This window comes from Psammomys obesus, unplaced genomic scaffold, assembly GCF_907164565.1.
Source record: "Psammomys obesus unplaced genomic scaffold, mPsaObe1.curated_primary_1811, whole genome shotgun sequence".
NCBI classification, from domain to species: Eukaryota; Metazoa; Chordata; class Mammalia; order Rodentia; family Muridae; genus Psammomys; species Psammomys obesus.
This window is the reverse complement of record NW_026596069.1, coordinates 6255957-6261035: the sequence shown is the minus strand read 5'-3', so window position 1 is coordinate 6261035 and position 5079 is coordinate 6255957. Positions and strand designations below refer to the sequence as shown.

At 40.3% G+C, this 5079-nt stretch overlaps 1 pseudogene; it reads left to right on the top strand.

The window, feature by feature from the left end:
• Window positions 1-1130: 1130 nt before the first annotated feature.
• On the top strand, window positions 1131-4644 carry LOC129690146 (histone-binding protein RBBP4-like; annotated as a pseudogene).
• Window positions 4645-5079: the final 435 nt, after the last annotated feature.

Here is a 5079-nt window from a genome sequence, read left to right as displayed (position 1 = left end):
GCCAAAGTAGAATCATTATCCATGCCCTCAGTTTGCAACACTTATATGCATGGTCTTCCTTGGTAGGCCACTAAATTATTCAATCTACTAGATATAAACAACCTTGTATAACACAGGGTTGATATATCACCTGCCTCTAGATATTATAAGAAGATGAAACTTGTTGTGAACAGTGTCAGAGCTGCTTTGCATGACCTCTCCTTGCTACAGAACAAACAGCAACTTTGAACTAGTGCAAATCAGGAATTCAGCACTGGCTTCTAACCTCACACTGCTCACATGTCAAATGTGAGCAGAAACAGCAGGAAACCGGCCTGTTCTTTCTAATTACAATTATGATAAGAGTTTAGCACAAGTCTACTTAAAATTATAAAAAACCTTTCTGTGCAGGATTGGTGTTTTATCTCATTGTATATTCATATGATTAGGCTCATTTGACTGCTCAGGGATGCGAGATGCCTCGTGTCCAACATATTCTTATTTAGGATGCTCTGAGGGGAACTCATGTGCAATCACACAATGTCTCGTTCTCATGCAAATGACACAAGCATGAAAAAACAAGATGATGGGAAAGGCCTTTCCTCTCCTCTCTGAAGCTAATCTCCCCTCCCAGGGAGGCCACAAATCATGGGTTCAAATAAAAGTCCTTTAATTGGGTGAAATTTCTGTACAAAAAAAAAAAAGAATTATTTCTATTTAGACCAGCAGGCAAAGATAGTTCTCTATCTCACCAGGGACCCACATTTTTTTTTTGAGACAAGCTAGATCCTTCTCTCTTAGCACTGCAGAGAATAAGCATGCCCCAATTAGTAAGGTCAACTTTCCCCTTGTTATCTTCTCATGCGCCAGTGTGGGGTAAGTCAGAATGTGCAGGGAAACTGATTCAAGTCATTGATTAAAGAACCGTCTGATTGGCTGATATTTGGCTGAGACAATCTTCATATTCATGCATTGGATTTCCACTTATGTAGAAGCACGGGCACAGAAAGGAAGCCAAGACTGTCAAACATGCCATGAGAGCTCGCTCTTCGCAGGATATTTTTGGAGGCCAGGTGCCAATAACTCATGGGACTTTGCTTCCCTGAAAGAATTTCAGACATGGACTTTAATTATAGTATAGCAAAGAACAAATGGTGGAGGCAGCCGAAGCGGCTATATTTTCAGCAAAGTCAACTCTAGGCCACCAAAACCCTTTTGAATCTATTTCAGGGTCTTTTCATTGTTGTCTACTGGCTTTCATCAGTGCTGTGAGAGAGTGTCAGGTTGACAGCTTGGAGAAGCTGGCAGTCATCATTCCAGGGAAACTGAGAGGTGGTGGCCATCTTCAGAAGAAGGTGAGCACTGACATTCTAACACTGACACTGCTGGGTCATGGCTGAGAGATTCAGCAAAGCTTGTCTATGGAGGACAATCAGAGTGTATTCATGAATGCCTCAGAATACTTGAAGTTTAGGCAGAAAACTCATCAGGAGTCCACAACTGAATGAGAGAATTAAACAGAAGTTGAAAACCTCAGACTCCAGTTTCATTAACACCCTCGGCTCTGTATGGACTTTTCCCTGGGCTGGTTGCTGAATCATCAGTTGCCATGGCAATCAGTAATGTGTTAACATTTATTGAGCATGGACTACCTCTCTTAAGTAGTAAGAAAAAAGGCAAAGGCCCTTTCCAAGGTTTTCACATCTGTAACTTAAGAGCTACTTCCCAGGAATAAGAAGTGTGTAGCAAATATAACAACAACAACAACAAAACTAGTGTTAGAGCCTCAAGTTTCTCAGAAAATCTGACTTCATATAGCTGAAAAAGCAATGTGAAAGTGGTATATAGGAATGTATCTTCAAAAACTGAGCTGAGGCATAGCCATCCACACCCCATACACAGGCACCATAGCTGAGACTTTGATGAAAGGCATCAGAAATCAGGGCTTGATCTTCTTGCTTGCTTTATGTGATGACTTTCCACTGTGTCCCGAGGGACAGGATAAGGTACTAGAGCAATAATTTTATCAATTAAAAGTAAGGAATTTATTTGAAACAGGCAAACAAAACTAAAAATATGTGGAAGTGATTTATCATAAATCTTCAAGATATATAAATTACTTGTACTTAGCTTTAAAAAACACTAAACTGACAAATATTGAATATAGTCAGGATACAATGACATATAACCATGCCGTGATTACAGTAAACAAATCAATTACCACCAATCACCATCGTGCCATGAATGACATCACAGAACTTGTTCCTCATCTCCCAAATTTCCCATCTCTAATAAAGTCCAAGACATTCAGACATTCAGAGGACAGATCTGCCTTCTCCAGAGTGAAGGGCTTGAACATTTGAATTGGCAACAGTTTGGTATATCAGACATTCTCCCCCGGCTTCTGAGCTCTGTGCCCCGTTTTATCTAGCTTAATGTTAAAGAACGATTAAATAAAAACACACCTCTTCAGTATAGGCTCTCATTGTCTGTTTATCCATTTCATTCAATATGCTATCTCCACAGTATTCCTCATTGTAAAATTCCATGATCATCATGGGCTGTGAACACTTACAGTGTAAGGCAAGGCTGGGATGACGTTGCTTTGGAATTGACAACAATTAAAGTGACAGAGCCTTCAGCCCATTCATTTAGCACAATTTATTTAACGAGCACTTCAAAACAAATGTAAGCAGATTTGTTTATCTTACTCCATATTTATTTTTTATTTTAGTTTAAAACTATATGTTGAGGGGCTAGAGAGATGGCTCAGCAGTTAAGAGCACTTATTGCTCTTATAGGGGTCCATGGTTTCCACATGGGTCTCACAATCATCTGTAGCTCCATTTCAGGTTATCTGATGCACACTTCTGGCCTCCAGGGTACTGCATATACCAGGTGCCTGTAAATACACATGAAGCAAACTCTCATACACCTAATATAAAACAAATATATTTTAAATGTATACTGAATAACTGATATAGTGAAATTTTTATGGCAGATTACCCACCAAAGGATAAACTATACATGAGGCACAGACTTGGCATAAATGACAAAATCACACCAGGTACACAAATACAATCTGCTCAGTTTGAATAATGTTAAAGTGTGTCTGTGTGTGTGTGTGTGTGTGTGTGTGTGTGTGTGTGTGTGTGTAACAAAAATTTATGAAAAAAGGAGACCAAGGATAGATATATGGGAGGATTTGAAGGGAGAAAATAAAGGGGGAAATGACATAATTATAATTATGCCATTTATGTCATAATTATAATTTCTAAATTTCTAATTTTTAAAATTTACCAGTGATGAGATTATTCAACACTTTGAAATAAGAAGTCCAAGTTGGGTAGCCTCTCAGCATCTCCTGGAACACACGACCCCAGGATCCCCCAATCTCTCCTGGCTTGCCTGCCACCATCGCTGACAAGGAAGAAGCCTTTGACGACGTAATGGCAGAACGCGTGATCAACGAGGAGTACAAAATATGGAAAAGAACACCCCATTTCTTTATGATTTGGTGATTACCCATGCCCTGGAGTGGCCCAGCTTAACTACCCAGTGGCTTCCAGATATAACCAGGCCTGAAGGGAAAGATTTCAGCTTTCCTAAGCTTGTCCTGGGAGCACACACATCGGATGAACAACGTGTGTGATAGCCAGTGTCCAGCTACCTAATGATAATGCTGAGTTTGGTGCATCACACTATGACAGTGAATAAGGAGAATTTGGAGGTTTTGGCTCTGTCAGTGGGAAAATTGAAACAGAAATCAAGATCAATCATGAAGGAGAAGTTCATGCCCCAGAACCCATTCATCATTGCAACAAAGAGTCCATCCAGTGATGTTCTTGTTTTTGACTACACAAAGCATCCTTCTAAATCAGACCCTTCTGGAGATTGCAACCCAGATTTACATCTCTGTGGCCATCAGAAAGAAGGTTATGGGCTTTCTTGGAATCCAAATCTCAGCGGACATTTGCTTAGTGCCTCAGATAACCATACTATCTGTCTATGGGACATCAGTGCAGTTCCAAAAGAAGGAAAGGTGGTGGATGCAAAGACCATCTTTACAGGGCATAGAACAGTAGTAGAGGAAATTTCCTGGCATCTTCTCTATGGCTCTTTGTTTGGGTCAGTTGCTGGTGATCAGAAGCTTATTACTTGGGATACTCTTTCAAACAATACTTCCAAGCCAGGCCACTCAGTTGATATTCACATGGCTGAAGTGAACTGCCTGTCTCTCAGTCCTTCTAGAGAGTTCATTCTTGCCACAGGATCAGCTGACAAGACTGTTGCCTTGTGGGATCTAAGAAATCTGAAACTCAAGTTGCATTCCTTTGAATCACATAAAGATGAAATACTCTGAGTTTAGTGGTCACCTCACAATGAATCTATTTTAGCTTCCAGTGGTAGTGATGGTAGGCAGAATGTCTGAGATCTAAGTAAAACTGGAGAAGAGCAGACCCCAAAAGATGCAGTGGATGGCTGCTGTGTTACTCATGGTGGTCACGCTGCCAAGATATCTGCTCCCTCCTGGAATCCCAATGAACCTTGGGTGATTTGTTCTGTATCAGAAGACAATATAATGACCGTGTGACACGTGGCAGAGAATATTTGTAATGATGAAAACCCTGAAGGAAGTTGGATCCAGAAGGACAAGGATCCTAGACATGTCTGCACTTGTGATTTTAGACTTCTTGTTTTCCTCTGAACTCTTAAGACGGGTTAACATCAGTTTGAAACACACTTTGTTCAGCTATCCAGTTACAATAGGTGCCACCAACAGTGCTGTTAGCCCAAACCATGGGTGTTTTCTGAACCTTAAGTGGCGCCTTAATTCAACAAAGCTTTGTTGGTGGGCGCCTGCAGGATAGCTGAACAAAGTCTGTTTTTGTTGTATGTGGGGTTATTTTTGTTTTGTTTTGTTTTCTTTTCTTTCTTTTCTTTTTTTTAAGCTTGGGTCCACCAAGTTGTAAAGATGTATGTTTTGACCTGGCAGTTGTCCCACTAGTGAACTGTCATGTTGAGAAAAAGTGAGTTGCTACTTTGTATTTGTTTTTAATGAAACTAATCCTTGATAAGAGCTGCTCTTTTTAGGGGTTA